Genomic DNA, 24,902 nt, shown 5'->3' with positions numbered 1-24,902 from the left:
ACTGCGAAGGGACATTATTTGTAAGTTCTTGTGTTTTACTGACACACTAGATAATTTTTAGGCCGATTGTTACCTCTACCGGAGGTACCGAGATTTTTATGATTGTCCACCCTGGAAAACTAGCAGCTAGCAGGAAATTCCAAGTTGGCTAAAAATAAGAGGAAGAAGAGGGAGAAGGTTTCATTCAGTGACACCTGAGATCCAGGATATTGACGGCTTTCTGAGTCACTGTTTTGATGGTTGGGTCGCTTCTGGCTTGCTGCCGCTACTCTAGTTCTCGCGATTGGCGGCTTTCATTAGGAGGTTTATGTTGGTAGCATCCCGTGCTCTCAGCCCTGTCATAAGTTTAATGTTCATTGTCAAATGTACCAGCATTCTTTCTCTCTTTCTGAGAAGAAATATAATTGTTCCCCCTGTAGTCAAGGTCCCTGATTGTGCTTTTCTGATCAGGCTATGTTCAATTACTAACTTATGACTATTTTAAAGTTTGTCTTTACACCCCAAAGACATATACGAGGTGGTTTAGGATTTTGTTTTGGGCCAACTTATATCTCACACAAGACAGTTTATTGTTTATTTTTATTTGTGTCAATTCTTTCCGTGAATCTTTGTCCTTTCCTTCCCCTACTTACCATTTTTTTTCTTACCTTCCCCTCCATATCCCCTTTCCTTGAGAGGGAGCTAGTGGTTGTAAGGTATATAGTTTCCCTATCCAATATACACTTTATCTCCCTGCTAACTCACTTATTTATTGGTTTCCCTCCTGTCCTTTATCCTCTAGTGCGGAAATAGAAGCCATCTATTTTCCATAATTTAATGTCTGAGGTCTTAGCTCACCTTTTAAGAGGTACAATGTCTCTCTGCTGCTAAATAGGTACGGTACAAAAGTCCTACTATTACAGGAAACACATTTTAAAGAGACAAGAGGATGTCCTTACCAGGGAAGCTCTTCCCATAGAGCTTTCGTAATTCACATCCCATTTCCACTTCAAAGGGGGTTTCCATTCTGTTTCACAAATCCATCACTTCTATTTGTGATGCACAATATGCTGATGAGGAGGTGAGGGTCTTTTTTCTGAAGGGTTCTATCAATAATACTAAAATGACCATCCCACATTTTTATGTGCCCAATTCAGATCAAGTTTCAAGTCAAACAGTTGGAGGTTCTCAAGCAGTTCGACGTAGGACATATTTTTCTGGGCGGGACTGGAATATAACTTTAAATCCTCTACTTGATTCTTCAGTGGGTTATTCCCAGGTCTTGCAGGTGAAACTAAAAAAAGCTGGGTCAGTTCTTCCAAGAGCTAGAAGTTATAGACGCTTGACGTAATCTACACGCCTATACAAAGGACTTTACTTATTTCTCCCTGGTCCACTCCTACTTTCAGAGGTTAAACTACTTATTCTTGCCCTCTGGCCTCCTGATGCATCTAGAAAAAGCTAGTATTGATCTCATGACTGTCTTAGACTACACTGCATTACATGTAGATATCCGCCCCTTTGGGGAGGTACCACGGGAGTGGAGATGGTGACTCTATGATTCCTGGTTGGACCCCAATTTGAAAAAAGGGCTTGTATAACTGAGCTGGTTAAGGAATACTTCCATATAAACTCAACAAGTGGCTTGGAGTTTCCCTTTCTTTGGGAAGCTCATAAGGCATTTGTGAGAGGCTTACTAAACGCTTCGAGGACTAGAATTAATAAACAGCAACAAAAGGAGATGGATAAAAGAGTATCCCTAATAGCAAAATTAGAACAAATGATTAAACTCTCCCAAACAAAAAACAACTCAAAGAAATTGATATCCCTGAGACACGAAGTTAGACGCTGTCTGAAATCTAGATTTAATAAGAAACATTTATTCGTTAAACATGTAGTATGCTTTGTGTTCTTTTTTTTTGTTTCTATGGTAACGAATAGAGATGAGCGAACACCAAAATGTTCGGGTGTTCGTTATTCGGAACAAACTTCCCGCGATGCTCGAGGGTTTGTTTCGAACAACGAACCCCATTGAAGTCAATGGGCGACCAGAGCATTTTTGTATTTCGCCGATGCTCGCTAAGGTTTTCATGTGTGAAAATCTGGGCAATTCAACAAAGTGATGGGAACGACACAGCAACGGATAGGGCAGGCGAGGGGCTACATGTTGGGCTGCATCTCAAGTTCACAGGTCCCACTATTAAGCCACAATACCGGCAAGAGTGCCCCCCCCCCCCCACTCCCAACAACTTTTACTTCTGAAAAGCCCTCATTAGCATGGCATACCTTTGCTAAGCACCACACTACCTCCAACAAAGCACAATCACTGCCTGCATGACACTCCACTGCCACTTCTCCTGGCTTACATGCTGACCAACCGCCCCCCCTCCCCCTCACAGCGCACACCAAAGTGTCCCTAGGCAGCCTTCAGCTGCCCTCATGCCACACCACGCTCATGTCTATTTAGAATTGCGTCTGCCATGACGAGGGACCGCAGGCACACACTGCAGAGGTTGACACGGCTAGGCAGCGACCCTCTTTAAAAGTGGCGGAGCGATAGCCCACAATGCTGTACAGAAGCAATGAGAAATAGAATCCTGTGCCACCGCCATCAGGAGCTGCACACGTAGGCATAGCAATGGGGAACCTATGTGCCACACACTATTCATTCTGTCAAGGTGTCTGCATGCCCCAGTCAGACCGGGCTTTTTAATTCATAGACACAGGCAGGTACAACTCCCTATTGTGAAGTCCCTGTCGACCCACAGCATGGGTGGCTCCCTGGAACCCACCGGCGGTACACAGAAATATCCCATTGCATTGCCCAACACAGCTGAGGTAGTAATGTCGTGCTTAATGCAGGTGGGCTTCGGCCCACACTGCATGCCCCAGTCAGACTGGGGTTCTTTACAAGTGGAAACAGATGCATTTACAACTCCCTGTGGACCCACAGCATGGGTGGCTCCCTGGAACCCACCGGCGGTACACAGAAATATCCCATTGCATTGCCCAACACAGCTGAGGTAGTAATGTCGTGCTTAATGCAGGTGGGCTTCGGCCCACACTGCATGCCCCAGTCTGACTGGGGTTCCTTATAAGTGTACAGATGTAGTAAAAACTCCGTGTGCACCTACAGCATGGGTGGGTGCCAGGAAGCCACCGGCGGTACATAGAAATATCCCATTGCATTGCCCAACACAGCTGAGGTAGTAATGTTGTGCTTAACCCTTTCCAATCCAATTTGTATATGGTTTTCCTAGGGGGCTTACTCTTTTTCTGCCGTTATACAACGGCGCTATATGCTGGCTAAAGCCAGTACTGCATGAGCTGACACGTAGGATAGGCTCCGACAGCAGAGAGGCTGGCAATATACAGTAAGAGAACCCCGACGGACGTCTACCAACAACGGAGCTGTACAGCCTTAAACCCTAATGTCTTCACAGGTCACACAGTGGACTGGAAAGGGTTAATGCAGGTGGGTTTCGGCCCACACTGCATGCCCCAGTCAGACTGGGTTTCTTTATAAGTGGAAACAGATGCATTTATAATTCCCTGTGGACCCACTGCCTGGGTGGGTGCCAGGAAGCCACCGGCGGTACATAGAAATATCCCATTGCATTGCCCAACACAGCTGAGGTAGTAATGTCGTGCGTAATACAGGTGGGCTTCGGCCCACACTGCATGCCCCAGTCAGACTGGGGTTCTTTAGAAGTGTACAGATGTATTAAAAACTCCGTGTGCACCTACAGCATGGGTGGCTCCCTGGAACCCACCGGCGGTACATAAAAATATCCCATTGCATTGCCCAACACAGCTGAGGTAACGTCAGCTGTAATGCAGGTGGGCTAAAAATTAATTTGATTACACTGTAGGCGAGGGCCCACAAAAATTGCTGTATCAACAGTACTAATGTACATCAGAAAAATTGGCCATGGCCAGCCAAGAGGGCAGGTGAAACCCATTAATCGCTTTGGTTAATGTGGCTTAAGTGGTAACTAGGCCTGGAGGCAGCCCAGTGTAACGAAAAATTAGTTCAAGTTACAGTTCCAACGCTTTTAAGCGCATTGAAACTTATAAAAATTGTTAAGAAAAATTATTTGAGTGAGCCTTGTGGCCCTAAGAAAAATTGCCCGTTCAGCGTGATTACGTGAGGTTTCAGGAGGAGGAGCAGGAGGAGGAGGAGGAATATTAGACACAGATTGATGAAGCAGAAATGTCCCCGTTTTGGATGGTGAGAGAGAACGTAGCTTCCATCCGCGGGTGCAGCCTACGTATTGCTTACGTATCGCTGCTGTCCGCTGGTGGAGAAGAGAAGTCTGGGGAAATCCAGCCTTTGTTCATCTTGATGAGTGTTAGCCTGTCGGCACTGTCGGTTGACAAGCGGCTATGCTTATCTGTGATGATTCCCCCAGCCGCACTAAACACCCTTTCCGACAAGACGCTAGCCGCAGGACAAGCAAGCACCTCAAGGGCATACAGCGCTAGTTCAGGCCACGTGTCCAGCTTCGACACCCAGTAGTTGTAGGGGGCAGAGGCGTCACCAAGGATGGTCGTGCGATCCGCTACGTACTCCCTCACCATCCTTTTACAGTGCTCCCGCCGACTCAGCCGTGACTGGGGAGCGGTGACACAGTCTTGGTGGGGAGCCATAAAGCTGGCCAGGCCCTTAAAGACTGTTGCACTGCCTGGGATGTACATGCTGCTCGATCTACGCACATCCCCTGCTACCTTGCCTTCGGTACTGCGCCTTCTGCCACTAGCGCTGTCGGCTGGGAATTTTACCATCAGCTTGTCCGCAAGGGTCCTGTGGTATAGCAACACTCTCGAACCCCTTTCCTCTTCGGGAATCAGAGTGGGCAGGTTCTCCTTATACCGTGGATCGAGCAGTGTGTACACCCAGTAATCCGTCGTGGCCAGAATGCGTGCAACGCGAGGGTCACGAGAAAGGCATCCTAACATGAAGTCAGCCATGTGTGCCAGGGTACCTGTACGCAACACATGGCTGTCTTCACTAGGAAGATCACTTTCAGGATCCTCCTCCTCCTCCTCCTCCTCCTCCTCCTCCTCCTCAGGCCATACACGCTGAAAGGATGACAGGCAATCAGCCGGTGTACCGTCAGCAGCGGCCCAAGCTGTCTCTTCCCCCTCCTCCTCATCCTCCTCCTCCTCCTCCTCCTGTACGCGCTGAGAAATAGACAGGAGGGTGCCCTGACTATCCAGCGGCATACTGTCTTCCCCCGCCCCCGTTTCCGAGCGCAAAGCAGCTGCCTTTATGGTTTGCAGGGAATTTCTCAAGATGCATAGCAGAGGAATGGTGACGCTAATGATTGTAGCATCGCCGCTCACCACCTGGGTAGACTCCTCAAAATTACCAAGGACATGGCAGATGTCTGCCAACCAGGCCCACTCTTCTGAAAGGAATTGAGGAGGCTGACTCCCACTGCGCCGCCCATGTTGGAGTTGGTATTCGACTATAGCTCTACGTTGTTCATAGAGCCTGGCCAACATGTGGAGCGTAGAGTCGCACAGCAGTCGGTGCACTGGCAGCTTAAAGTGATGTTGCAGGGTGCGCAGGGTGGCAGCGTCCGTGTGGGACTTGCGGAAATGTGCGCAGAGCCGGCGCGCCTTTACGAGCAGGTCTGACAAGCGTGGGTAGCTTTTCAGAAACCGCTGAACCACCAAATTAAAGACGTGGGCCAGGCATGGCACGTGCGTGAGGCTGCCGAGCTGCAGAGCCGCCACCAGGTTACGGCCGTTGTCGCACACGACCATGCCCGGTTGGAGGCTCAGCGGCGCAAGCCAACGGTCGGTCTGCTCTGTCAGACCCTGCAGCAGTTCGTGGGCCATGTGCCTCTTATCGCCTAAGCTGAGTAGTTTCAGCACGGCCTGCTGACGCTTGCCCACCGCTGTGCTGCCACACCGCGCGACACCGACTGCTGGCGACATGCTGCTGCTAACACATCTTGATTGCGAGACAGAGGAGGAGGAGGAGGAGGGTGCTTTAGTGGAGGAAGCATACACCTCCGCAGATACCAGCACCGAGCTGGGGCCCGCAATTCTGGGGGTGGGTAGGACGTGAGCGGTCCCAGGCTCTGACTCTGTCCCAGCCTCCACTAAATTCACCCAATGTGCCGTCAGGGAGATGTAGTGGCCCTGCCCGCCTGTGCTTGTCCACGTGTCCGTAGTTAAGTGGACCGTGGCAGTAACCGCGTTGGTGAGGGCGCGTACAATGTTGCGGGAGACGTGGTCGTGCAGGGCTGGGACGGCACATCGGGAAAAGTAGTGGCGACTGGGAACTGAGTAGCGCGGGGCCGCCGCCTCCATGATACTTTTGAAGGACTCCGTTTCCACAACCCTATACGGCAGCATCTCAAGGCTGATGAATTTTGCTATGCGGACGGTTAACGTTTGAGCGTCCGGGTGCGTGGCGGCGTACTTGCGCTTGCGCTCCAACAGTTGCGCTAGCGACGGCTGGACTGTGCGGTGCGAGACATTGGTGGATCGGGCCGAGGACAGCGGAGGTGAGGGTGTGGGTGCAGGCCATGAGACGGTCGTGCCTGTGTCCTGAGAGGGGGGTTGCATCTCAGTGGCAGGTTGGGGCACAGGGGGAGAGGCAGGGGTGCAAACCGGAGGCGCTGAACGGCCTTCGTCCCACCTTGCGGGGTGCTTGGCCATCATATGTCTGCGCATGGTGGTGGTGGTGAGGCTGTTGGTGTTGGCTCCCCGGCTGATCTTGGCGCGACAAAGGTTGCACACCACTGTTCGTCGGTCGTCAGGCGTCTCTGTGAAAAACTGCCAGACCTTAGAGCACCTCGGCCTCTGCAGGGTGGCATGGCGCGAGGGGGCGCTTTGGGAAACACTTGGTGGATTATTCGGTCTGGCCCTGCCTCTACCCCTGGCCACCGCACTGCCTCTTGCAACCTGCCCTGCTGATGCCCTTGACTCCCCCTCTGAAGACCTGTCCTCCTGAGTAAGCGTTGCACACCAGGTGGGGTCAGTCACCTCATCGTCCTGCTGCTCTTCCTCCGAATCCTCTGTGCGCTGCTCCCTCGGACTTACTGCCCTTACTACTACCTCACTGCAAGACAACTGTGTCTGATCGTCATCGTCCTCCTCACCCACAGAAAGTTGTTGAGACAGTTGGCGGAAGTCCCCAGCCTCATCCCCCGGACCCCGGGAACTTTCGAATGGTTGGGCATCAGTGACTATAAACTCCTCTGGTGGGAGAGGAACCGCTGCTGCCCAATCTGAGCAGGGGCCCGAGAACAGTTCCTGGGAGTGTTCCCGCTCCTGAGCAGGTGTCATTGTAGTGGAGTGAGGAGGCTGGGAGGAAGGAGGAGCAGCAGACAGAGGATTCGGATTTGCAGCAGTGGACGGCGCAGAACTGCGTGTTGACGATAGGTTGCTCGAAGCACTTTCTGCCATCCAGGACAGGACCTGCTCACACTGCTCATTTTCTAATAACCGTCTCCCGCGTGGACCCATTAATTGGGCGATGAATGTGGGGACGCCAGAAACGTGCCTCTCTCCTAATCGCGCAGCAGTCGGCTGCGACACACCGGGATCAGGAGCTCGGCCTATGCCCACACCCTGACTTGGCCCTCCGCGTCCTCGGCCGCGTCCACGTCCTCTAGGCCTACCCCTACCCCTCAGCATGCTGTATTACCAGTGATTTGATTTCACAGGCAGGAAATAAATTGGCGCAAGACTGCAGGCCAAATATAATTTTTGCCCTTTTTGGAAAACGAAAGGCCCCACTGCCTCTAGTGAATAAATAATCTAAGTTTAATAACTGTGCTGTGTCCCTGCTTATGTGTCACAGAACATGAGGGTAGCAGAGTTATTATAACTCTGGCAGAGCAGGTATTTTTTTCCCAATTAAGGAAAGCAAATGGCGAAGCCAGCAGTAAAGCGTAGCTGGGTGCGTCTGATTTAGCAATGTTGTTCACGCAGCTCACACGTGTCCACAGCCCTTAGGACGGACAGAGGCTGGACAAATAGATTTGTTTTCAATTTTTTTCCACCAAAAGGCAGCACTGCGTATATTCAATGAACATGAGAAGTTTAATAACTGTGCTGTTTTCCTGCTAATGTGTCACAGAACGTGAGGGTAGCAGAGTTATTAACTGTGGCAGAGCAGGTATTTTTTTTCCCAATTAGGGAAAGCAAATGGCGAAGCCAGCAGTAAAGCGTAGCTGGGTGCGTCTGATTTAGCAATGTTGTTCACGCAGCTCACACGTGTCCACAGCCCTTAGGACGGACAGAGGCTGGACAAATAGATTTGTTTTCAGTTTTTTTCCACCAAAAGGCAGCACTGCGTATATTCAATGAACATGAGAAGTTTAATAACTGTGCTGTGTCCCTGCTAATGTGTCACAGAACGTGAGGGTAGCAGAGTTATTATAACTCTGGCAGAGCAGGTATTTTTTTTCCCAATTAGGGAAAGCAAATGGCGAAGCCAGGAGTAAAACGTAGCTGGGTGCGTATGATTTTTACAGGTTGCAGACGCAGCCGACACGTGTCCACCGGCGTTAGGACGGACAGAGGCAGGACAAATAGAATTATTTTCACTTGTTTTACAAGCAAAAGGCAGCACTGCGTATATTCAATGAATAATAACTGTGTTGTGGCCCTGCCTATACAATTCTTTCCCTGCAGTATCAATGGAGGGTGGAATGCTCTGCAGAGGCGATTTTGAGAAGCCAAAAAAAAATGCAGCACAGCTAACAGCAGCCTGGGCAGTACTGCACACGGATAAATATGGCCCTAGAAAGGACCGTTGAGGTTCTTGAAGGCTACACTCACTCCTAACACTCTCCCTGCCTATGCAGCACTTCTGTCCCTAATGCCAGGTGCAACGCTCTGCAGAGCCGATTTTGAGGAAAAAAAAAATGGCACTGCTAACAGCAGCCAACACACAGCTATCAGTGGCCCTAATAAGGACCTTTGGGGGGTCTTGAAGCCTACACTAACTACCAATTCTTTCCCTACAGCAGCTCCGGTACAAACAGCACTGTCCCTCATCTAACTCACCAGGCATCTGAGCCGAACCGCGGGAGGGGCCGACTTTTATGTTCGGGTGACACCTGATCTTCCCAGCCACTCACAGCAGGGGGGTGGTATAGGGCTTGAACGTCACAGGGGGAAGTTGTAATGCCTTCCCTGTCTTTCAATTGGCCAAAAAAAGCGCGCTAACGTCTCAGGGAAGGAAGTGAAAGTAACCAGAACACCGCATGGTGTTCGTTACGAATAACGAACATCCCGAACACCCTAATATTCGCACGAATATCAAGCTCGGAAGAACACGTTCGCTCATCTCTAGTAACGAATGTTACATCGCATGGCAGCAGTGATCTAGGCGCGCAAGAAAACAAAATGGCGAAGTCTAAGGCGATATTCACAGCAAATGAGAGCAGAGGAGTGATACAATTCTTGTTTCCGCAAGGAAAGTCGCCGAAGGATATTCATGGTGATATGTCACAGACATCGGGGGATCAATTCCCTTCATAATCTACAGTTAAGAACTGGGTGGCCACTTCAGCACCAATGATGAGAAATGCCCTGGACGACCGAGAGAAGTTGTTGTTCCGGAGATCGTCGATGCTGCGCACAACCTCATACTGGAGAATCGGCCAATTTCAGCTGCAGGAAGAGCAGACATCATAGGGATTTCCCGTGTCATTATCCATGAACATGAAGAAGCTATCTGCAAAGTGGGTCCCCAAATGTTTGACAACAGATCAGAAAAGCATGCGAGTTGAAACTTCCCCGTCCATTTGTCAGTGTTTCCGGACTGATAAAAACTTCCTGGACCGACCGGTCACTAGGGATGAGATCTGGATTTATTTGTATGACCCTGAAACCAAGCAGCAGTCAAAAGAGTGGAGGCACAGTGGTTCTCCTCACCCAAAGAAGTTCAGGGTGCAAAAACCACCCACTAAGGTGATGATGTCTGTGTTCTGGGATAAGGAGGGTGTGCTGCTAGTGGACTACCTTCACAATGGTTCCACCATCAATGCAAGATATTACATTGAACTTTTGGACCAATTGAAGGCAGCTCTGAAGGCCAAAAAGCACGGCAAGCTGTCCAAAGGAATCTTATTCCTGCAAGACAACGCCTCCGTTCATACTACACAAGTGACCACGGCAAAACTGGTGGAGCTAGGCTTCCAGCTGGTTGACCACCCACCTTATTCACCAGATCTAGCTCCCTCCAACTAGCATCTGTTTCCAAACCTGAAAAAACACCTCAAGACGACCAAATTTCCCACAATTTCTGAAGCCATAGTTGCTACGGATGGCTGGTTTGAGGCACAACTGAAATCCTTCTTTTTGCAAGGCTTACAGAATTTGGAATACCGATGTAAGAAGTGTGTTGGCATCAGTGGAGAGGATGTGGAATAAATGTAAAGTTTCATCTTCCTATCTCATTTCTTTCTGGGTAAAGCCAAAAACTTATCAGCCGCCCCTCGAATATGCTCATGGTAATAGAGAAAGACCAAAAACGGACCCTGCTGAAACAGTCATATGAAGAACACATCATGCTTATTCAGAAAGATAGCAAAGACGCTGAATTGAGTGATAACTATAGGCCCATTTTGCTGATAAACTTGGACGTTAACCTATGGGCTAAATTGTCAGTGAAAAGATTAGAAGACTACATCTCCTCCTTGATAAACAGCGAACAATCAGGCTATGTTATCGGTGAGACGATTGCCTCAGGTTGTTACACGTCTCATATGTTCAAACTCATGGTATCCCTTTAGTCTTTGTGGGAACCGACACCAAAAAGGCTTTTGATACGGTGGACTGGATTTACATGGAAAGAGTCCTCTGTCAATTAAACTTTTCCCTCACCTTTCATTTCTGCAATTTTTTTACTTTAAACAAAACCTCATGCAAGACTGAAAATGACTAAAAAATCCCCTCCCCCCCCCCCCCCATCCCAATTGATATCCGAAATTGGTGCTCGGCAAGCATGCCCGCTGTCCTCAATCCTTTTTTTACTGGCAATGAAACCCCTCCTCACAGGGTGAGGCAGGTTCCAGACATTAAAGCCTTAAAGGGGTTGTTCCGCCATGCAGGGTGACATTTTTTTTCTAATAATAATGCTGCCCTCTCACTAAGCACCGTAACACACAGCATACAGGGGTCAGACCGCAGGCAGATCAGCTAGAATGTCTGTTTCTTCCTTTGTAATCTGATGCCCCACCCAGCTCCATTGAACTAATCTACTGTCTCTCCCCGCCCACTTTAGGTCTCTTTACAGTACAGCATGTTATCCTGCAGTACAGTGTACTTAGAAGGGGCGGGGCCAGGAGAGACTGTCTGTACACACTCATCATTCAGGAGTGTTCAGTGTAAACAGCAGCTGTTCAGTACTGAACTGCTGCTGTGTTGGTGAATAGAGAGAGGCGGGGGAGAGCAAGGAAAGAAATCACCTGCAGCCTCCCCTTGTGAAACAAGGATACCCGCTCCTGTGCAAAAACACGTGAGGGGTACCTGCAGGGAAGAGTGTCGGGTATTGGTTGCCCCAAATTCGTCCCATCTAAAATACATCCTCAGTTCAATGTGCAGATGTTTCACACTAGATAAGCTTAGATATATCTGCAAAACAAATTATCTAAACCTATGTGGTGTAAAAACATCTGCACAGCAGATGTATCTAAGCCTAACCGGTGTGATACATCTGTATCTGGGCCAATATGGTACGATGCATCTGTACAGCAGAAGAATCACTCCGGATTAGCCTAGATACATCTGCTGGGCAGATAAATCACACCAGATAGACTTAGATATATCTGCTGAGATGCTCTATGTAAGCAATCTGGTGTGACACATCTACTGTGCAGATGTATCACACCGGATAGACTTAGATACATCTGCTGAGATGCTCTATGTAAGCCGATCTGGAGCGACACATCTGCTGTGCAGATGTATCACACCGGATAGGCTTAGATACATCTACCGTGCAGATGTATCACACTGGATAGACCTAGATACATCAGCTGTGCAGATGTATCACACCGTATAGGCTTAGGTACATCTGCTCAGCTGCTGTATCTAAGCCGATCTGGTGTGATACTCTAGCTGTGCAGATGTATCACACCAGATAGGCCTAGATGCATATGCTGTGCAGATGCATCACACCGGTTAGAAATAGATACATCTGCTGAGCTGCTGTATCTAAGCCGATCTGGTCTGATACTTCTGCTGGGCAGATGTATCACACTGGAAAGGCTTAGATACATCTGCTGTGCAGATGTATCACACCGGATAGGCTTATATACATCTGCTCAGCTGCTGTATCTAAACCGATCTGGTGTGATATTTCTGCTGTGCAGATGTATCCCATGGTATAGGCTTAGATACATCTGCTGTGCAGATATATCACACTGGATAGGCTTAGATACATCTACTGTTGTATCACACCAGATAGACTTAGAAACATCTGCTGAGCTGCTGTATCTAAGCCAATCTGGTGTGACATTTCTGCTGTGCAGATGTATCACACTGGATAGGCTTAGATACATCTGCTTGTCTGCTGCATCTAAGCCAATCTGGTGTGATACTCTTGCTGTGCAGATGTATCACACCGGATAGGCTTAGATACATCTGCTGAGCTGCTGTATCTAAGCCGATCTGGTGGGATATTTCTGCTGTGCAGATGTATCACACTGCATAGGCTTAGATACATCTGCTGTGCAGATATATCACACTGAATAGGCTTAGATACATCTGATGTGCTGTATCTAAGTTGATCTGGGGTAATACTTCTGCTGTGCAGATGTATCACACAGGATAGGCTTAGATACTTCTGGTACGCAGATGCATCACACCAGATAGGCTTAGATACATCTCCTGAGCTGCTGTATCTAAGGTGATCTGGGGTGATACTTCTGCTGTGCAGATGTATCACACAGGATAGGCTTAGATACTTCTGCTACGCAGATGTATCACACCGGATAGACTTAGATACATCTATTGTGCAGATGTATCACACCGGATAGGCTTAGATACATCTCCTGTCCATATGCATTACACCGGATAGGCTTAGATACATTTGCTGAGCTGTTGTATCTAAGCCGATCTGGTGTGACACTTCTGCTGTGCAGATGTATCACAGCGGGTATGCTTAGATACATCTGCTCAGCTGCTGTATCTAAGCCGATCTGGTGTGACACTCCTGCTGTGCAGATTTATTACACCGGATAGGCTTAGATACATCTGCCGAGCTGATGCATCAAATCAGATTCAGTGTGATACTTCTGCTTTGCAGATGTATCACACAGGATCGGGTTAGATACATCAGCTCAGCAGACAGTATCACATAATAATTGCCCCAGCAGTAATCTGACCCCCCACAGTTTCCCCAGCAGTAATTCTTACACCCAGTAGTTGCCCCGGCAAAAAAGTGACCCTCAATATTTGCCCCAACACAAATAGTGACCTCCCAGTAGTTGCCCCAGCTGTAATAGTGACTCCAAGTAGTTGCCCCAACATTAATAGTAACCCCCAGTAGTTGCCCCAGAAGTAATAGTGACCCCCAATAATTGCCCCAGCAGTGATAGTGACCCCCAGGAATTATCACTGCTAGGGCAATCATTGGGAGTCAGTATCACGGCTGGCACAGTTATTCCAATAATTGCCCCAGCAGTGTTAGTGACCCCCCAATAATTGCACCAGTAGTAATAGTATAAATAGAAGGATCCCGCAGCACAGCTCTCAATACCTAAACATGGGGAAGTGTTCCCTGCACAGCCGATCAATAAAGGTGGACCAACCTTTGTATATGGCAAACTTGAAAAATGAAGAAGATCCGCAGCAGACAAGGAGATGATGTAAAAAATGTTCTCTTTATTCCAAATCCATAAAAATAGATGGTACAGGCAGCGACGTTTCGACCATTGCTGGTCTTTATAAAGCATAGCTTTACTGGGGGTTACTATCACTGCTGGGGAAGTTTCCCCCAATAATTGCCCCAGCAGGAATAGTGAGCAGCAGTAATTGTCCCAACATTGATTGTGACACACAGTAATTATTACTGCTGTGGCAACTATCGGGGTCACTATCATGCCTGGGGCAATTACAAACCGCACCCAGAACCGCACTCAGAACCACAAGTTATGGTGACAGCCCCTCCACCCAACCCCCGTGCAGCATGTTATGGTGACAGACCTACCTCCCCGTACAACAGGATATGATGACAGCCCCCCCCCCACCCAATCCCTGTGCAACAAGTTATGGTAACAGCCTCCATGCGACAAGTTATAGTCCCCCCCCCCCCCTCCCAGACACTGCTCCTGCCCCCAGTAGTAATACTTACCCTTCAGCTGAGGACCGGTGGATGTTCCTGTCTTGATTGGTTTCACCGCGAACTGCGCATTCTCAAAGGAACAGGCGTTCACGGCCTGACGAGAGGAGAAGAATGCTACTGCGCATGCCCGACAAGAGGAGAAGACTGAAGAAAGAAATTTGTCGTAACCAGGGATGACAGTGCTATTAGCACAAGGGGCAGGGGGCACTCCTGTAAGTAAGTATATAACTTCTGTAGGCCTCATATGCAATGCACAAAGTATATTACAAAGTGAATTGTAATAGCCATGCAGAAGAGCTTACATTCCATTGTCATGGCACGACAACCCCTTTAGGCCTCATGTCCACGGAGAAAATAAAATTTAAAATCCGCAGCGGATCACCCGCTGGCAGAGATTAGGGAGAGTGCTGTTGCTGCTATAGGGAGAGTGTTAGAGTCTTCAAGAGCCCCAATGGTCCTTCTTAGGGCCACAGCTCACCTAGTGCATTACTGTTGTGGCTGCTGGGAGCAGTTTTGCACTTTTTTTTATATCGGGCGTGCAGGCTATAGCGTTCTCAGGCTGCAGTCTATACTACATAGTATAGGGAGGCTGGTGGTGAGGCAGGGACAGTGTTAGTGTGGAATCCTGTCTATAACAACCCCAATGGTCCTTCTTAGGGCTAACTTTAACGGTGTGCATTTAACTCCGTGACTGCTGGGAGTTGTAGTACCTCAGTATTGCACAACAAGGCCTGCGTGCAGCCTTCAGTTAAATTTTTTTCTGGGTGCAGTTTGCGTAACATAAGCGCTGTCTGCCTCCAACTGCACGCCAAGAAACCACAAATTTTTACACTGCTCTGTGTTAGCCGTCAGCTGCCTGCACAGTGTACGGTCACAGACACCTATAGAGGGAAAGTCCAATACACGCTTCAGAGCCTGCATTATATTGGGAAAAAAACAGATATATATTATAAAAAAGAAATCCTTCTTACGGCTGCCTGTGACCCAGTGCATTTGACTGCGTGGCCTGTGGGACTTCAGGTGCATCACAATTGCATATTGCACAGCTAGTCCTGCTTGTATCCTTCCTTATAATTTTATCTCTGGCTTCATTTTGCGTTATATAACCGCTGGCAGCCACCAAGTGCGCGGCAATAATTCACAAAAATTTTTACACCTCTCAGTGTCTGCTCGATTCTTAATCTACCATGCTGAGGGGTAGGGGTAAAGGATGTGGACGCGGTCGAGGACGCGGAGTTCCACATGAGGGTGTGGGCATAGGCCCAGTTCCTGGTCCAGGTGAATCGCAGCCGGCTGCTGCGGGATTAGGAGAGAGGAAAGTTTCTGGGGTCCCCAGCTTCTTATTACAATTTTTGGGTCCACGTCGTAGACCTTTATTAAAAAACGAGCAGTGTGAGCAGGTCATCTTGTGGATGGCAGAAAATGCATCCAGCAATGTATCGACCACCCAGTCTTCTACGCCGTCCACTGCTGCAACTCTGAATCCTCTCGCTGCTGCTCCTCCTTCCTCCCAACCTCCTCACTGCATGAAAATGACACATTCTGATGAGCAGGTAGACTCCCAGGAACTGTTCTCGGGCCCCTGCCCTGATTGGGAAAAAATGATTCCTCTCCCATCTGAGGAGTTTGTCGTGACTTATGCCCAACTTTTGGAAAGTTCCCGGGGTCCGGGGGATGAGGCTGGGGACTTCCGGCAACTGTCTCAAGAGCTTTCAGTGGGTGAGGAGGACGATGGCGATGAGACACAGTTGTCTATCAGTGAGGCAGTAGTAAGGGCAGTAAGTCCGAGGGAGGAGCGCTCAGAGGATTCGGAGGAAGAGCCGCTGGACGATGAGGTGACTGACCCCACCTGGTTTGATAAGCCAACTGAGGACAGGTCTTCAGAGGGTGAGGCAATTGCAGCCGCAGGACAGGTTGGAAGAGGCAGTGGGGTGGCCAGGGGTAGAGGCAGGGCCTGATTGAATAATCCACCAACTGTTTCCCAAAGCGCCCCCTCGCACCATGCCACCCTGCAGAGGCCGAGGTGCTCAAAGGTGTGGCAGTTTTTCACTGAGACCGCGGACGACCGACGAACAGTGGTGTGCAAGCTTTGTCGCGCCAAGATCAGCCGGAGAGCCACCACCACCAGCCTCACCACCACCAGCATGCGCAGGCATAGGATGGCCAAGCACCCCACAAGGTGGGACGAAGGCCGTTCTCCGCCTCCGGGTTGCACCGCTGCCTCTCCCCCTGTGCTCCAACCTACCACTGAGATCCAACCCACCTCTCAGGATACAGGCACGAGCATCTCCTGGCCTGGACCCACACCCTCACCTCCGCTGTCCTCGGCCCCATTCAGTAATGTCTCTCAGCGCAGCGTCCAGCTGTCGCTAAGAGAATCGTGGGAGCGAAAGCGCAAATACGCCGCCACACACCCGCACGCTCAAGCTTTAAATGTCCACATAGCCAAATTGATCAGCATGGAGATGCTCCCTACAGGCTTGTAGAAACTGAGGCTTTCAAAAACGTGAAGGCGGCGGCGGCCCCGCGCTACTCGGTTCCCAGTCGCCACTATTTTTCACGGTGTGCCGTTCCAGCCCTGCACGACCACGCCTCCCGCAACATTGTACGTGTCCTCACCAATGCAGTTACTGGCAAGGTCCACTTAACAACGTACATGTGGACAAGCACAGGCGGGAAGGGCCACTATATCTCCCTGACGGCACATTGGGGGAATTTAGTGGAGGCTGGGACCGAGTCAGAGCCTGGGACCGCTCACGTCCCTCCCACCCCCAGAATTGCGGGCCCCAGCTTGGTGGTGGTATCATCGGTGTATGCCACCTCCACTAAACCTTCCTCCTCCTCCTCCTCCTACGCAACCTCTGCCTCGCAATCCAGATGTGTCAGCAGCAGCACGTCGCCAGCAGTCGGTTTCGCGCAGCGCGGCAGCACAGCGGTGGGCAAGCGTCAGCAGGTCATGCTGAAACTAGTCAGATTAGGAGAGAAGAGGCACACGGCCCACGAACTGTTGCACGGTCTGACAGAGCAGACCGACCGCTGGCTTTCACCGCTGAGCCTCCAACCGGGCATGGTCGTGTGTGACAACGGCCGTAACCTGGCGGCGGCTCTGCAGCTTGGCAGCCTCACGCACATGCCATGTCTGGCCCATGTTTTTAATTTGGTGGTTCAGTGGTTTATGAAAAGCTACCCACACTTGTCAGACCTCCTCGGCAAGGTGCGCCGGGTCAGCGCACATTTCCGCAAGTATAACACGGACGCTGCCACCCTGCGGACCCTGCAACATCGGTTTAATCTGCCAGTGAACCGTTTGCTTTGCGACGTGCCCACACGGTGGAACTCTACGCTCCACATGTTGGCCAGGCTGTATGAGCAGCGTAGAGCTATAGTGGAATACCAACTCCAACATGGGCGGCGTAGTGGGAGTCAGCCTCCTCAATTCTTTACAGAGGAGTGGGCCTGGATGGCAGATATCTGCCAGGTCCTTGGAATCTTTGAGGAGTCTACCCATATGGTGAGCGGCGATGCTGCAATCATTAGCGTCACCATTCCTCTGCTATGCCTGTTGAGAAGTTCCCTGCAAAGCATAAAGGCTAATGCTTTGCGGTCAGAAACCGAGGCGGGGGAAGACAGTATGTCGCTGGATAGTCAGAGCACCCTTATGTCTATATCTCAGCGCGTTGAGGAGGAGGAGGAGAAGAAGGAGGAGCCTGATCCGGAGGAGGGGGAAGAGACAGCTGGGCCCACTGCAGAGGGTACCCATGCTGCTTGCCTCTCATCCGTTCAGCGTGTGTGGCCTGTGAAGAAGGAGAATCCTGAAAGTGATCTTCTTAGTGAGGACAGCCATGTGTTGCGTACAGGTACCCTGGCACACATGGCTGACTTCATGTTAGGATGCTTTTCTTGTGACGTTCGCGTTAGACACATTCTGGCCACTACGGATTGCTGGGTGTACACACTGCTCGACCCACGGTATAAGGAGAACCTTTCCACTCATTTCTGAAGAGGAAAGGGGTTCGAGAGTGATGCAATACCACAGGGCCCCGGTGGACAAACTGCTGGTAAACCTCCCATCCGACAGCGCTAGTGGCAGAAGGCGCAGTTCCGAGGGCCAAGTAGCAGGGGAGGCGCGGAGATCAGGCAGCATGTTCAGCACAGGCAGGGGAACACTCTCCAAGGCCTCTGCTAGCTTTATGGCTCCCCAGCAAGACTGTGTCACCAATCCCCAGTCAGGGCTGAGTCGGAGGGAGCACTGTAAAAGGATGGTGAGGGAGTACGTAGCCGAACGTATGACCGTCCTCCGTGACGCCTCTGCTCCGTACAACTACTGTGTGTCAAAGCTGGACACGTGGCACGAACTTGCGCTGTATGCCCTGGAGGTGCTTGCTTGCCCTGCCGCTAGCGTCTTGTCAGAGAGGGTGTTTAGTGCAGCTGGGGGAATCATCACAGATAAGCGTACCCGCCTGTCAACTGACAGTGCCGACAGGTTTACACTCATAAAGATGAACAAAGCCTGGATTTCCCCAGACTTCTCTTCTCCACCAGCGGACAGCAGCGGTACCTAAAGATTATGTTCGCTGCAACCGCGGATGCAGGCATTGTTCTCTATCACCGTAAAAAACGGGGACCTTTACCTTTGTCAATCTGTGTATGATATTTATCCTCCTGCTCCTCCTCCTGAAACCTCTCGTAATCACCCCGAACTGGCAATTTTTCGGTGGCCCAAAAGGCTCATATAACTTTTGTAAACAATATCTATACGTTTCAATTCTCATTCAAGCATTGAAACTTACACCTGAACCAATTTTTTAGTTTAACTGGGCTGCCTCCAGGCCTAGTTACAAATTAAGCCACAGTAAGCTAAGCGATTAAAGGGGTTGTCCCGCGCCAAAACGTTTTTTTTTTTTCAAACCCCCCCCCCCCCCCCCGTTCGGCGCGAGACAACCCTGATGCAGGGACTTAAAAAAAAAAACGCACAGCACTTACCTGAATCCCCGCGCTCCGGTGACTTCTTACTTACCGGTTGAAGATGGCCGCCGGGATCTTCTCCCTCGGTGGACCGCAGGGCTTCTGTGCGGTGCATTGCCGATTCCACCCTCCTGATTGGCTGGAATCGGCACGTGACGGGGCGGAGCTACACGGAGCCGGCATCCTGCACTAGCGGCCCCATTGAGAGAAGAAGAAGACCCGGACTGCGCAAGCGCGGCTAATTTGACGCTAGCAACGGAACAGGTAAGTGAAAAACTTCTTATAACTTCTGTATGGCTCATAATTAATGCACAATGTACATTACAAAGTGCATTAATGTGGCCATACAGAAGTGTATAGACCCACTTGCTGCCGCGGGACAACCACTTTAATGGGTTTCACCTTCCCTCTGGGTTGGGCATGGGCAATTTTTTGGGGGTACATCTGTACTGTTGGTACACCACTTTTTCTGGCCCTCGCCTACAATGTAATCCAAGTAATTTTTATGGACTTCTCCTGCACTCATATTACACCAATGTGTCTGGGGTTGGCCTACACTTTTGCTGCAGAAATGTAACTCTGTTCTGCCTACCTATACTTCTGCCACAGTATTGCTAGAGGAGTCTGCCTATACTTCTGCAACAGAAATGTAACTTCAGTCTGCCGATACTTCAGCTCCTGAAATTTTACCTTTGTTTGTGTATACTGTTACTACTGTAATGTTACTAATACTGGCCTCTGCCTATACTGCAGCTACGGAAATGTTACTGGGGTCTGTCTGTACTGCTACTACTGAAATGTTACTAATACTGGGCTCTGCCCATACTGCTGCTATGGAAATGTTACTGGGGCCTGCTTATACTGCTACTACTGAAATGTAACTAATACTGGGCTCTGCCCATACTGCTGCTACAGAAATGTTACTGGGGCCTGTCTGTACTGCTACTACTGAAATGTTACTACTTACTAATACTGGGCTCTCCCTATACTGCTGCTACGGAAATGTTAATGGGGTCTGTCTATACTGCTACTACTGAAATGTTACTAATACTGGGCTCTCCCCACACTGCTGCTATGGAAATGTTGCTGGGGTCTGTCATACTGCTACTACTAAAATGTTACTAATACTGGGCTCTCCCTATACTGCTGCTACGAAAATGTTAATGTGCTGCTCTGCCTATACTGCTGCTACGGAAATGTTACTGGGGTCTGTCTGTACTGCTACAACTGAAATGTTACAAATACTGTGCTCTCCCCATACTGCTGCTATGGAAATGTTACTGAGGCCTGTCTATACTGCTACTACTGAAATGTTACTAATACTGGGCTCTCCCTACACTGCTGCTACGGAAATGTTACTGGGTCTGTCTGTACTGCTACTACTGAAATGTTACTGGGCTCTGCCTATACTGCTGCTACTGCAATGTTACAGGCTTGTGGAAACGGAGGCTTTCCAAAGACATGATGGCGGCGAGGTCGCGCTACTAGGTCCAGAGTCGCGACAATTTTTCACCAACGCCGTTACTGGGAAGGTGCATATAACCACGGACACGTGGACAGGACACATACTGCCCCCAAAACATCCCCCTCCTCTTCCTCCAACAATGAAAATATTCTTGCCAAATGCTTTCGCAGTGGTCCGTCTGGCGGTGGTCCAAGAATTTCACCTAAAACGATACAATAAGAAAGCCCCCCACAACCCCCCGCCATGGCCCACTTAATCCTGGCCACATTTTTAAAACCAACTAAATAAAACCGCGCTACCAGGTCCACACTCCACAACTTAATTCTGGCCACATTCCGAAAACGAACTAAATAAAACCGCGGTTCTAGTCCGTTTTCCCTAGCTGAAGCTTTCAGCCGACTGGTAGAGTACTGCTAAGTCCAAAGATAAGCGTACAGCTGAGGTCGGAATACAGGTGACTATAGAACACAGCATCCCTGCAGGGCAAGGGACAGACTAGCAGCAGGCACCGATCCTTCGTGGAAGCAGGCCAGCTGAGAACCACATACTCCCTGAATGATTTTGGACTGACTGATGATGAGGCCTTTACTTGTGATCGTCTTTGGTAATTCCTAAGAAAGATCCGTGGTAGTAGCCGGAAACTTGGATGGCTATTTGCTAACACTTTGAAATGGTCAACAGAAAACATATGAATGAAGCCTTTTCATATTTCAGCTTGAGATGAGGAGGGGTGCAGACTTTCAGTACCTTGAATATCCTTTTCATTGCAATCAAATGCCCCTCTCTTGTCTCAGGAAATACTAGCTTTTCCACATAGGTGTTGTCTATCTGTCTATACCGTTACTACTGAATTCCCAATAATACTGGGCTCTGCCTATACTGCTGTAACGGAAATGTTACAGGGGTCTGTCGATACTGTAACTACTGAAATGTAACTGATACTGGGCTCTGCCTATACTGCAGCTATTGAAATGTTACTGGGGTCCGTCTATACTGTTACAGAAGTGTTAATAGGGTCTCCCTACACTTCTGCAACATAACTGTTAGTGGGGTCAGCTTATACCTTTGCTACAGGAGTATTACAGGGGTCTGTGCATACTATGGGTGCACTAAGTGTTCCCATCGCGGTGTTCAACGTACATGGCACAAAAAAAAAAAAAACAGACTAACTACGGCATGCAGTGTGGGCCAAAGCCTACCTGTATTTATCTCACGTTACCTTAGCTATTCGGGGCACTGCAATGTTATGAATAATTCACAGAAAAAGCCAAAAATCCAATACCCCTTACTCTTCAAAGCAGACACGGTCGCCATAGGCAGTATCGCCACAAGGCAGGCACAATCGCCCTCGGCAAAATCGCAGTAGGACAGGTGCAACCGCCATAAGCACTACAAATATGCCGGCAGCCAGACAATGCTGTGGAGGACAAACTTGTCCATGGCAGGCTAATATGCTGTCACTCACTCAACCCACCCAGTCGGTGGGTTCCAGGGAGCCTCCCATACTGTGGATGCACACAGACTTCCCATAGCGGAGTTCTACCTACCTGTGACAATGTAAATTACCCAGACTGACTGGATCATGCAGTGTGGGCCAAAGCCAACCTGCATTTCTTATCGCGTTACCTCAGCTTTAAGGAAGGCACTGCAATAGGATATTTTTATGTACCGTCGGTGGCTTCCTGGTACCCACCCCTGCTCTGGGTGCACACAGACTTTCCATAGCGGAGTTCTACCTGCCTGTGACAATGAAAATTACCCAGACTAACTGGGGCATGCAGTGTTGGCCGAAGCCTACCTGCATTTTATCTCAAGTTGCCTCAGCTGCCTGGGGCACTGCTATGGGATTAATTTATGTACCGTTGGTGGGTTCCAGGGAGCCACTCATGCTGTGGGTGCACACATACTTACCATAGGGGAGTTTGTCCTATCTGTGACAAATCTTAATTACCCAGACTGACTGGGGCATGCAGTGTGGGCCGAAGCCAACCTGCATTTCTTCTCACGTTACATCAGCTTTAAGAGAGGCACTGCAATGGAATATTTTTATGTACCGTCGGTGGCTTCCCGGAACCCACCCCTGCTGTGGGTGCACATAGACTTCCCATAGCGGAGTTCTACCTACCTGTGACTATAAAAATAACCCAGCTTGACTAGGGCTTGCAGTGTGGGCCGAAGCCAACCTGCATTTCATCTCACGTTACCTCAGCTGTCCGGAGCACTGCTATGGGATAAATTTATGTACCGCCGGTGGGAGCCACCAGGGAGCCACCCATGCTGTGTGTGTACACGGAATTCCCATAGGGGAGTTGTACCTGCCTGTGTCTATTTCTAAAAAAAACCCAGCCTGACTGGGGCATGCAGTGTGGGCCGAAGCCCACCTGTACTTTATCTGACGTTACCTCAGCTATCCGGGGGACTGCAATGGGATTTATTTATGTACCGTCGGTGGCTTCCTGGGACCCACCCATACTGTGGGTGCACACGGAATTCCCATAGGGAGTTTTACCTGCCTGGGACTATTAATTAAAAAAACCCAGTCTGACTGGGGCATACAATCTGGGCCGAAGCCCACCTGTATTTTATCTGACGTTAGCTCAGCTGTGCAGGGCACTGCAATGGGATATATTTATGTACCGCCGGTGGGTTCCAGGGAGCCACCCATGCTGTGGGTGCACACGGAATTCCCATAGGGGAGTGGTACCTGCCTGTGTCTATTTATAAAAAACCCCAGTCTGACTGGGGCATGCAGTGTGGGCCAAAGCCCACCTGTATTCTATCTCACGTTAGCTCTGCTGTCCGGGGCACTGCAATGGGATTTATTTATGAACGGTCGGAGGCTTCCTGGGACCCACCCATACTGTGGGTGCACACAGAATTACCATGGCGGAGTTGTACCTGCCTGTGACTATTAATTAAAAAACCCCAGTCTGACTGGGGAATGCAGAGTGGGCCAAAGCCCACCTGTATTTTATCTGACGTTATCTCAGCTGTGCAGGGCACTGCAATGGGATTTATTTATGTACCGCCGGTGGGTTCCAGGGAGCCACCCATGCTGTGGCTGCACACGGAATTGCCATAGGGGAGTTGTACCTGCCTGTGTCTCTTTCTAAAAAAACCCAGTCTGACTGGGGCATGCAATGTGGGCCAAAGCCCACCTGTATTCTATCAGATGTTAGCTCTGGTGTCCGGGGCACTGCAATGGGATTTATTTATGAACGGTCGGTGGCTTCCTGGGACCCACCCATGCTGTGGGTGCACACAGACTTCCCATTGCGGAGTTGTACCTGCCTGTGACTATTAATTAAAAAAAACCCAGTCTGACTCGGTCATGCAGTGTGGGCCGTTGCCCACCTGTACTTTATGTCACGTTAGCTCAGCTATCCGGGGCACTGCAATGGGATTTATTTAGGTACCATTGGTGGCTTCCTGGGACCCACCCATACTGTGGGTCCTCACAGACTTCCCAGAGCGGAGTTGTACCTGCCTATGACTATGAAAAAAGGCCAGACTGACTAGGGCATGGAGTGTGGGCCGAAGCTATCCGGAGCACTGCATTGGGACAAACTAGAGGAGCAATACAGCGCTAATGAGACGTTCACAGCTACGCTTGCATTAGAGTGCGCAGTAGGCCCGTGATTGCTGAGGGTTTGTGCAGAGGCGTATGTCCTGGGTGCAGTGAAAGTCCGCTTCCTGCCTATGATTGCTGAAGCAGTGGGCCAAGGCCTATGTCGTCAGCGCGGTGCAAGTCTGCCATGTTTGGCCGCTCTGATTTATTTATTGTTCATGTCTTGGGTTGCCTAGGACCCACCTATGCTGTTGGTGCACACTTAGTTCCCATCACGGTGTTTGACCTGTTTGGCACAATCATACTGACTGACTTGGGTAGGGGGCAGAGTGTCGATGGCTTTCCCCTTGCGGTGTCGATTGAGCTATGCGACACCTAGACAAAATGAATGCTGTGTGGGCACATGGATTCCCCATTGCTATGTAACTCATGCCTACGTTTGCAGCTCCTGGCGGAGGTGGCACAGGTTTGGAATGAAGATCGAACGTCAATTTCTTATCGATTCTCTACAGCATTGTGGGCTATCGCCCCGCCCCTTTTAAAGACGGTTGCTACCTGACCCTGCCAACCCTTTGCAGTGTGTGCCTCCTGTTCCTCCTCATGGCAGA

This window comes from Eleutherodactylus coqui, chromosome 1, assembly GCF_035609145.1.
Source record: "Eleutherodactylus coqui strain aEleCoq1 chromosome 1, aEleCoq1.hap1, whole genome shotgun sequence".
NCBI classification, from domain to species: Eukaryota; Metazoa; Chordata; class Amphibia; order Anura; family Eleutherodactylidae; genus Eleutherodactylus; species Eleutherodactylus coqui.
The sequence above is the reverse complement of the archived record's forward strand: the minus strand, read 5'-3'. Positions refer to the sequence as shown.